This window comes from Rattus norvegicus, chromosome 2 (assembly GCF_021556685.1).
Source record: "Rattus norvegicus strain SHRSP/BbbUtx chromosome 2, alternate assembly SHRSP_T2T, whole genome shotgun sequence".
NCBI lineage: Eukaryota > Metazoa > Chordata > Mammalia > Rodentia > Muridae > Rattus > Rattus norvegicus.
The window spans coordinates 91,977,890-91,989,347 of NC_141535.1; the positions used below are offsets into that span (position 1 = coordinate 91,977,890).

The 11,458-nt window shown below is 38.6% G+C and overlaps 1 non-coding gene across 1 annotated transcript; it reads left to right on the plus strand.

Moving 5' to 3' along the window:
• Positions 1–7,825: 7,825 nt before the first annotated feature.
• LOC120101304 (small nucleolar RNA SNORA17) lies at positions 7,826–7,957 on the plus strand. The gene has a single exon (XR_015679385.1). It is a non-coding gene; the product is annotated as a small nucleolar RNA SNORA17 (small nucleolar RNA).
• The last annotated feature ends 3,501 nt before the right edge of the window (positions 7,958–11,458 follow it).

The window sequence follows — 11,458 nt, forward strand, 5'->3', positions numbered from 1 at the left end:
TGAAGTTCTCAGTGAATGTATGTTGTTGACATGTGCACACCCATGTCAAAGATCTCAATACCTCACACTCATGAGAAACTACAAGACCTTCCCTGGACTAGGCTCAAGGAAATGGCCAAGTCTTACCTCCTGGTCTGAATGGGAAAAGGATATATAGAAAATGTCCACTATAGGTTTTGCCCACTGGAAAGTTTGTGGCCTGTAGACTGTTCCACCTCAGAGACTGATTCTACTGAGAGTTGTTAAACCTGCCTACTTGTTCAGCCATGTATAGCATCCCTGCCTCTCTAACTATATATAAAGATCATACTGAGCTTCAGGGCTCTGCACCTTCATCATAAGAGAGAAAGAGAGAAGGAGGGAGAAGAAAGGGGAGGGGAGTAGTGAGAGGGAGGGGTGGTGAGGGAGAGGGGAAAGGAAAGAGAGAGAGAGAGAGAGAGAGAGAGAGAGAGAGAGAGAGAGAGAGAGAGAGAGAGAGAAACAGTCCCTTCAACCCCAGATTTTCTGTGTGTACCTGTGCTGTTGCTTTTAAACTTCCTTCCCTTCTTGCTCTGGAAGTTCAAAGTGACAAGCCATATAGACTTTGCAGCTCATACTTAGCAAGATATATGAAAAGGCTAAAACTTAGAAATAAAAATTTAAAATGATATTCATATGTTCTACTGTTTCTTGAAATGCACAAAAATAAATACTCTATTGAAACATTAACAACTGAGACATTTTAATAGGAACAACTTGAAATACAATAACATGAAGATATTTAAACTAACAAGTCAAGATGTTTTAGGATGTGTACAAGAAATGATCTCTTACCTCTTCAGAATTGGATGCTAAACGCTTGTATGGTCTTTGAAATAACAAAGAAATGGTCTGGATATTTAAGTCAGTGATGAAGAGCTTACCACCATCAGAATTTAAAAAAAAAAAGGAACCCCTCACTTAATGGTTATGGCTAAGATATGAAGAGTCTATGCTAGAGAAATCTGTTCTTTCCAGTGTGACACGTAGTGTCCCCTTATTTTTTTAACTCTGTGGAACTGGTTTTCTTCATTTTGATAGAATTAACTTTTGGATTTGGGATAAACAGCCATGATTAAGGTACCTACTAATGAGGAAATTCAGACAAACATGTAAAAAATATGCCTCCTTTGGTTTAAACTGTATTGATTCCAACATTTTATCTTGAAATAATATACTGAAACCCTTAATAATCAAGCATTCTGTGTAATGTAACATTTTTTCATCACCAGGAAAGTCTTCTCTCTATGAACAAGGTTGTCATATTTACGTGCAGATGCCACACACTGGTCAGAACACCCAGGAGGGAGGTAGCAGCTCTTAAATAGTTGCTTAAACAAATTATCAGAGGTTTTCATCAACTCATTATGTAACTGCACTGGCTGCTTTTGTGTGTCAACTTGATACAAGCTGGAGTTATCACAGAGAAAGGAGCCTTCCTTGAGGAAATGCCTCCATGAAGTCCAACTGCAAGGTATTTTCTCAATTAGTAATCAAGCGGGAGAAGGACCATTGTGGTTGTGCCATAGCTGGAATGGTAGTCCCGCATTTTATAAAAACGCAAGTTGAGAAAGCTAGGGGTAGCAATCCAGTAACTAGCACCCCTCCATGGCCTCTGCATCAGCTCCTGCCTCCAAGTCTCTGCCTTGTGTGAGTTCCTGTCCTGACTTCTTTCGGCAGTGAACAGCAACGTAGAAGAGTAATCTGAATAAAACTTTTCCTCCACAACTTGCTTCTTGGTCATGATATTTTCTCCAGGAATACAAACCCTGACCAAAAAAACAGCAAATTATGAAAAATATAACACAATTGGATACATATTCAAGTCTTAGTTTTTTGTTGTTCTGATGTTTTTCCAGTTACTATAATGGCAATGAATTTATTTAATAAGCTGCAAGTTTCTTGGCATCTTTTGACAGCAGCAACCCTAATCTATTACCTGGATGCTCACTGACCAACATCAGCAAAATCATACATGGCATTCATTCCCTCAAGACACGGTATTAGCTGACAGTCTTTAACTGACTTATTTGAGAACAAATGTACATTTTGTCAACCATAGAGAAGGATCTTCCTGCTTGGAATTATTTATTACCCTTGATTTGTACATCTGAAGCTTTCAATTAAACTTCATTTTCCATTGACTATGATGTAAATTCTCCCAGGGAGAACCATTACTTAAATTGATAACATGCATGTAAATATAAATAAACTAAATGCTTTTAAGAAGTGCAGGAAATATATTGTTATAACTTTCCAAAGATGCATAAAGAAGAGAGCTTTAAAAAGTGAGACTATATGGAAGTTAAACTTTAGCTACTTCACAAGTTTGTAACTGAATTCAAATCAAGTATTCAGCGAAGAAACTCAGAAAGGTTTCTTTTTCTTTCTTTCTTTCTTTTTTTTTTTTGCTCTGAATTTAATGTTTTATTTTTGTTTTTATTTGTAGTGAGAATAGAAAGGAGCTATTTTTCTTATGGACTTTCCCACACTCTTCAGGTAGCTGAGAGATCAAAGAAACTTCAAAGCCAAGAGGAAAGAAATGAGGGTCTAATGAGAATATCCCAGTGACATTAGAACGGGAGGAAACACTTCCAGGGACACACATTGCACCTGAGGCCACCCTGTGCAGAGGCAAGATTAAGAATTCGTCACAATTCAAGATTCAATTTTCAAGTAACCAAGAATGAAACAGACCTGTGGCTTCCTATTCCACAATGTGATCAGTCATTTCCAGGAAGATGGCCAGTGCTCAAAAACAGAATCATATCCAACTAGGTATGAAAACAGAGTTCAGTCACCTAACCCAGAAAGTCCCCCAGCCTGCTGTTTTCTACAGCATTCAACGAATGATAAATGCATTCTTTGTAGAAATTTTAAATTATAAAACCATCACTTTCATCTCTTTTTTTAAAAAAATATCAGGACTTTTTTCTGCTGTGCCTCACATAGGAAAGCAGCTCCACCGCGCCTGACGACTTGAAGAAAGGCAGGCTCTACCCTCGGTCTCAAGAAGGGATAGCATGGAATGAATATATTTCAGGTTTCTGTAGGAGTCTGAGGCACACACATTTTATTGACTTAAATAAAAGGAACAAAAGTCAACTGGCAACCTCTTAAAATATATTTAAATGTACGTTATCCTTCTTTATTCCCATTTTTCCCCTTTTAGTCTACCTGCTAATATCACTGGTTCCCAAAACAGCCAATGCAGAAAGGTATCTGCGTATAAGATACTTTACAAATACATTAGATATCTTCAACTATAATATCATTTAACTATATGTACCAAATTCTACTGAATTCAACATATTAAAAAACATAAGGAGGGATTTTGAATATAAGAAGCATCATAATTTAAATATACTATCGCCAACTTTTATCACTATACTAAATCCTCCCCATAACACAAATTAGGTAAAGGTAAAAGTGTGTATAGAAAATGTCTTTATATTAAAACTTCCAATTAAATTGCTTTATCTGTTGTTGTTTGTTTGTATGCTCTGGCAAATTGAATTCCTTCCCTCATAAGTCATTCCAGATAGTAATGTGTTCTAACATCCACATCTGATCTGCTTATCTGTTAAAAAAAATGCTTGCATGCCTCTTCCGTTGTACTGCATTCCCAAGTACCCCTGAGTCTGGTAATAAGTCAAGAAGTTCTTTTGTTATATGGGATTGTATTAGCTACCTCATTTTTTTTGTTTTCCCATATAAAATTGAGTGTTTTTCTTTCAATGTCTATAAAGAATTGTGTCAGGATTTTGATGGGGATTGCATTGAGTGGAAACTCCCATGAATCTATGAGGGTGACCCTAGCTAAGATTACTAGCAATGGGTGATATAGAGCCTGAAATGGCTACCTCATGTAACCCAGCAAGAGTTCCAATGGAGAGATGGTGATACTAATTAAGCCACAAAATCTTCAACCCCAAATTTGTCCTGCCTACTAGATGTGCAGTGATAAAGATGCAGCAGACATTGAGGGATTGACTCACCAATGCCTGGCCCAACTTGAAACCCATGACATGAAGAGAGCCAACCCTTGACACTATTTAGATCCCTCTATACTTGCAGACAAGAGCCTAACAGTCATGTGAGAGACTTCACCCAGGAAGTGATGGAAACAGATGCAGAGTCCCACAGCCAAACATTAGGCAGAGCTAGGGGAATCCTGTGGAAGAAGGGGGAAGAAGAGAAGGATCCAGAAAGGTCAAGGACACCACAAGAAAACCTACAGAATCAACTAAGCTGGTCTCGGTGGAGCTCACAGAGTGAAACACCAATCAGAAAGCTTGCTTAGGATGGACCTACGCTCTGTGCATAACAGATGTGCAGCTTGGTCTCCATGTAGGACACCCTAAGAGCAGGAGCAAGGGCTGTCTTTGACTCTATTTCTGCCTTTGGATCTCTTTCCCCTAACTGGGCTTCCTTGTCTAGGCTCAGTAGAAAATGCACCTAGTCATATAGCAACTTGATATGCCAAGGCTAGTTGGTATAAATGGGAGGACTCCCCTTTTCTGAGGAGAGAGGGAGAAGGAATGAGGGAAGGAAGGGAAAGACAGAGGGACTAGGAGGAGAGAAAGAAGAGGAAATTGTGGCAGGATGCAAATAAATAAATTAATAACACAAAAAGTTCACTATCTTTAAACCATCATCGCTCCTGAGAGACACAGCCAGAATACAGCAAATACAGAGGCGAATGCCAGCAGCAAACCACTGAACTGAGAATAGGTCCCCCGTTGAAGGAATCAGAGAAAGAACTGGAAGAGCTTGAAGGGGCTCGAGACCCCAAAATACAACAATGTCAAGCAACCAGAGCTTCCAGGGACTAAGCCACTACCTAAAGACTATACATGGACTGACCCTGGACTCTGACCCCATAGGTAGCAATGAATATCCTAGTAAGAGCACCAGTGGAAGGGGAAGCCCTGGGTCCTGCTAAGACTGAACCCCCAGTGAACTAGACTATGGGGGGAGGGCGGCAATGGGGGGAGGGTTGGGAGGGGAACACCCATAAGGAAGGGGAGGGGGGAGGGGGATGTTTGCCCGGAAACCGGGAAAGGGAATAACACTTGAAATGTATATAAGAAATACTCAAGTTAATAATAATAAAAAAAAGAAACAAAAAAAAAGTTTCTTTCAAGTTCAGATTACCTAAAATTTGCAAATTCTGACTAAAATATCCAAAGTCTTTCTAAAATTCCCAAATCTATAAAATTACACATTTCTCTGAAGTCCTCAAATCTCTTAACTGTGAACTCCTGAAAATATAAATAATAAATTAATACTTCGTATTTTAAACAGGAAAGACTAGGACACAGTCATAATCTACCAAGAAAGCACATCCAACAGTGGACATAATTCAGTGATTCACATGTGGGACCCACTCATGACCCTCATGGCTCCAAAGGGCTTGGTCAGTTCTAGTTCTCCAGCTCTGCCAACCACAGAAAACACACTTCATCCTACAAATTCAGAAGCCCCACTCCACAGCAGTTGCTGTCATTGGCAATTGTTCCATGGTACTCATGTCTCCCAAATCCTCAGATCTCCACTGCAACTTGACTTCACCTTAACAGTAGCTTCTTCTGGGCTCTCTTCAGGGAGTCTGGCATGGCACATAGCCTCTACTTCTGTCCATAAGCTCCTCTATCCTGAGGCTTCTACAACTGAGACTGCACCTTCACTACCTTCATTAATGCCCTCTCCTGGACTCTCTTTAAGGAATCCATCACTGTCACATGGTACCAAGCCTCAACTGAGCTCCATGAGCTCATACCTTCAAAACAAGTGTCATTTGGGTGACTCTTATACACTACCAAGTTCATCTGCCTCAATGAGGTTTCCCCTTGGCTTCCCCTGGACTACAACTTCTCTGTACTGACCCTGAGAAACCCTTCCTGGAAGATTTTAAATCAGTGATGCTGGTTGCTTCTTAATCTTAGGTGTTTCTTCAGCCCTAGCCAATCAATATTAACTATCCCAGCAAAGTAAATGTTTTATTTTAGTCGTGCTAGTCATGGCCAATTTTTCAGCTCCAGCTGACCAGAAACACAGATGTTTTTAAGCTCAGAATACTGGACATCCCTGATAAAGTCTTAAAGGGACCCTCAACTTCTTTATAAAACTTCCCATGCCAGGCTTCTATCATCTGCTCTGCTGTCAGGTGCTGTCCCAAGTTCTCACAACAGCTAACAAGATCTAACATTATCTGAATGCTCACCAGATCTTATTAAAGTGAATAATCACTTCGTCATAATGGATAGAAAATTTAAGGTTATTATGAAACATAATAGAAACGGATGATGTGGATTATTAATTAGGTCCCTATTAAAAGATAGGCTTGGAGATATATCTACGGATACATCTATTTAATTAAATCTGATGCTTATTTTGTGCCGTGATTTTTTTATTTTCAATATTTTATTTCATCTTTCGATATCTTCTCAACAATTGTTTAAGTAATGATGCCAGTAAAAAATCTCAAAGGATGACCATCTAAAGTCATTCCATTCTTTCTATTTCAATAATCTCAGTGTGGCAAAAGTGGCCTCCAATCTCTGTAATTAGTCAATTGCTCTAACACATAACGTACTGTACTAACTCACAGATTCATCGAGTGAAAACCTGTGGACCAGTATCTCCATCAAGGAGTCATTGTTTCAATCAGGACTTTTCAATTGGTCAGTCTATAAATCAACACTAACTGAATCAATAAGACATATTTTTCTTGTGCTGATAATTGATTTCTTTTTATTTGCTTTCTTATGCACCTTGATATGAAATTTATCGGGCCGGTTATGTGCCATAAAGAATGATGCAATGTTTACATTTTAAAAAGCAAAAGAGAAGTTGAACATTCTGTTTTTGTTTTTATTTAAATTTCCAAACATATAGCATTGGTTTATATCTACAATTTTTAGACTTGCTTTATACTTAATTGTACAAAATATCTGAAAATTAAAAGAAATATAAATAGCAATAATGATTGTTTCTCATGCTTCATCTACAGTCTACAATGTCTCAAAATAAAAGTTAGGCATATAGAACCATTGCATTTCAATGTATCCAGTGAGAACTCACTGAAGCTACCCTTCTAAATAAAATTAACAATTACCAATGGCAGTAAAATGCTCAGCTGGGCAACAGATGTTACTCTATGTCTATTACTCTGTATGACACATTTATGTCAGGTTTTCTTATGATTTTATTGAAAAAATACATAAATAATTTTCTATAAAAAGCCCAGAAAGTTTGGCTTTCTTTTAAAATAGTTGTAATTATCCATATGTCCTAAACTGTGATGGCTATCTAACCATATATTGTGACTGAGATATGTCTCATATGTTTGGGCCATAAATGATCATTTTGTTCAATCAAATTTACATGGGGTTAGTTAACCTATTTTATTAGCTCTGTGAATATGAAGTGATTAATGGATTTCTTAGTATTGATTCATTCTTGCATTTATGAACAAGCCCCAGTGGCCATGATAAATTATGTCTTTTCATTTCAGCTGGATGCCATTTGCTGGTAATTAGTATTTTTCATCTGTGTTCACAACTTAGACTGATATAATCATTTTTAGATTTCGTTGTTAGATTTTTTAAGCTTTTCTTCTTCCTTTGTTTTCTGAAAACATTGAAATACCCTGGCAACTCCTTGAAGATTTTTTAGTTTATAAAATAACCGATTTTTTTCCTTTTCTTAGGAATAATGCTCCAGCTTTCATAAGCTTCCTATAATGACAATTTTACTTTGATAACTCCATTGTGATTTACTAATTTAAAAACATGAAAAATTGCCTGCCCCTAGAGGTCTTGTAGATGTGGCTGCCATGTCACATGTGCGTCAGTAGGCAGCAGAGAGGGGAAAAGCTACATGTATGATCAATGTTCTGACCTATAAACATCTGAATGATTACTCACATAATAGTCCCATAAAAAAGCCAGTCTGAGATCAAAAGAGTCTGGAATCAGGGTTCCCAGACAGGGAGCTAGCCTGAGATTGACCACTAGTCAGGTGCCAGGCAAGTCTATACTGGCTCCCAGAATGAGATGCAAACTGGAGACAAGAAGATCTCTCTCATCTAGGACCAGTCTGGTGCAGGGCAAACAAGAGACAGACCATGCTCAAGATGACCCCATCCTGGCATCATAATATTCAGGAGAAGCATAATGCTCCTAAGACCATGCCTGACACAACTTCAGACACCCAGAGACCCCGGGTGCCAGTAAAGTGAACAAGTAAATGGTGGAGAAATGAAAGAGAAAGAAAAGCAGAAGGATCTGGGCAAAATGAAGAACGGCAGAAGTGGAGACTCGAGGGTAATGAGGAAAAACCTGAAGTGGGCATCCTGTGATGCCATGTGGACCCACCATCATGGGTCCTGACCTATGCTGCTATGGGCCTAGGGGCCAGGAGAGGGAGATGTCTGGGTTTATGGCCCTGAAGCAACAGGGGTCCTTTACTATCAAAGGCCAGGCAGATGGTCCTGGTCTGAGCAGCCACCCAGGGACATATTGATGTCTGAGGGATGCCCAGAACCAGTCCTACACCTCACCTGGGCATTGTCAAAGAGCTGGCCCTAGAGGCTTGAGAGTAGGAGAGCTGACTCTGTCCGTCGGCTACAGAGCTGCAATACTGGGGAGAACGTGGGAGAGTTGGCCCTACCACTTGTCTTCCTGTGCTGGCCTGGACAATAAGGAAGAGGTACTCTCCTCCCTCCTCTGTCCTCCCCACTCCTCAGCTGTCCCTGGGTGGTCATGGTAGCAGGGAAGCTGGCCCTACCCTTCAACAACTTCAGTACGCAGAGAGCGGGCCCTGCAGCTCACCTGGACAGCAGGGTAGAGCTGGTCCTGGTTGCAGGGATTGCGGGCCTTGAGTGCCTGAGAGTGAAAGAACTGTTGGCCTGACCATCTTGGATACCTCTGGGACTCAGATCCAGGGCTTTGAATTGTCCCACTGCATCATCTACCCCATGTTTGAACTGCTGGAGTGCATAAAGATCCTACAGATCCAAAACTAGAAGATCTCCATGACAAGAAGATATTGCATTGGAGTCCTAGTGAGATTCCAATATTGATAAAGTAAATAGAAGTCAAAGGCTTCTACCAGACAAATGAGTCATTACAGTGAACATCTACAAGAAAAGAAGTGTAGACAAAATGGAATGCTATGGGTCTGGGGGTGACACATTAGAGCTTCCATGAAAATTTTCCCCCTGTCTTTAGGTAGGTTGCAAGTGGAAGGGTGGGTATAAGGGTATGGAGATAGGAATAAATTCGGGTGCCTGAAGCAAAATTTACAAAGAACCATAAAAACTAAAAATTTATAAAATTAATAGTATTTTATGAAATACATTTACTTGCATATTTTGCATATGCTTCCTTTTATGTAGCTTTTATATTTTATAACAATCCAAAATATTTTCTACATCCTTCCACAGCAAGATAGTTTTCACAAGTGTATCTCAGTCTGTGAAAACCATTACCTCTGCACAACTTGGTCACTTCTAAATTCAGGAACTGTCATTTCTATGATTTTTTTCAACATTGTATTAAATTATGTATTTCATTTTCAAAGAGGCAAAGTGTAAGAGAGTTTTATGGCTTACTGTGATGGTAGATAAATCATATATAGTCATATCCTATTTTCTGCAACCTGTTAATGTATTATAGAATATTTTTAAAAATGAAAGCTATAGACAGGATTAATTTGCTTATTAATTGCCTTTCTCTTAAGTTACATTGAGTTGTCTGGAAAACTTTAGTATAATCAGAGATGCTTACAAAGATTTCAAGGAAACCCAGCAGGGAGGAATCAGTGCTAGAGGAGAAGAGCTTGGGTGGCCATTAACAGCTTTAAAAAAGGAAGAAGACAGAGAGCCAGGAAATGTAACAGGGGCCTGAAGCAATAAGTAAATAAATAAATAAGTAAATAAATAAATAAGAAGTTATCCCTAAAATCTATGAGCAAACCACCATGCTGACACCATGTTTTTAAGTTTCCTAAACCATCTTGGATTTCTAACTTTCAAACAACCACATAGCAATTTTTGCTCCTTAAGTAACTGAGTTTGTAGACTAAAAAATGGACTTTGGACTCAGAGAACACTGACCAAGTCAAAACCTTGCATGTAACCCTCATATGTACTTGTGGCTCTTGCACACATACTGTGTAGAGTATGCACCCTACACAGGAACTCTTAACTAATGTTTTGGTTCCTCACCACTCAAGTGATACATTAATAGTTGTATAGTGGGGTAACTGTGAGGAAGACTATACAGGATCCATGCTAAGTCTTGGCTAATGTTTGGTATACAATAGTCATTACAAAAATTACGAAAATTTAACTTTCTACTTACTTATCTAAATATCATGATTACATTTATACATCTTTCTCATTCTTTTTTTTACTAGATTTGTCTAATTTCCTTTTAATTTTCCTGTAGACTGATTTGCTTTTATTCCTAGTCACCATTGAATGAATAGTTGTTTTCCATGATTTGTAATGATTGTAAATTCTCTGGATTAAAAATACCTTTGCAAAACTTTGCTATTTCTTTTTACATTTAATGAAGTAATAGTTTTGGAGTGATTTTATGGTTATTGATGAGGATTAAATGGTTAAAGAAATTTTCAAATATTTAGCAATCTACTTAGAAAATTTACTAGTATTCCAACTTGTCCCTCTGTGTTTACAAAATATTCATGAGGTATTTTGAACATTATTGGCAAATTTTTGACAAAACAACTCTTTGGTTTTACTAGTATTTCAACTTAAAATAGATTACTTGTCATTCTTAAAAAAGAAAGTCTCTTCTACTTGCTTCTTGAAGTGGAAATTTCTAGTTTCTTTGGACAGTTAGTTATGTCAAGTGATGCTCTGCTGGGGCACACAGGTGAAGGATGTCTTGCTGAAGTAGACACAGGAAAAGGGATATTTTACTGGAGCAGACATGTGAAAGAATGTTTTCATAAAGCAGACACAAGTAAAAGGATGTTTTAATATAGCAAACATATGAAAGGACACTTGATGAAGGAGTAGAAATATAACCTCACATACAGTGGGAAACGAGCACTGAGCATTGGTTTGCTTTGCTTTGCTATTCTTCACTAAAGATGAGCATGTATTGGTTCGCCTTACATAGTGTTGATGAGCTCAACTTGAAAGAATCTCACCCCAGAACCGCTCTCAAGGTTTCTGTTGCAAATTGCTGTTTCTGCAACCTATCCTCAGGCCAGTTGACTAGGATTGTGTTTTCTTCTGGATTGAACTACAGCTGCTGGTTCCTGACTGGAGTCAGACTGCCCAGACGACTGGTCTGTAGTTGCTTAATTGTATTTGGTGTTTGCTACTGCTGCCAAAGATCGAGTTCACCCCCAAAGAACTATTGCTGAACAGGTCCACTTTCCCCATAGCCTAATAACTTTT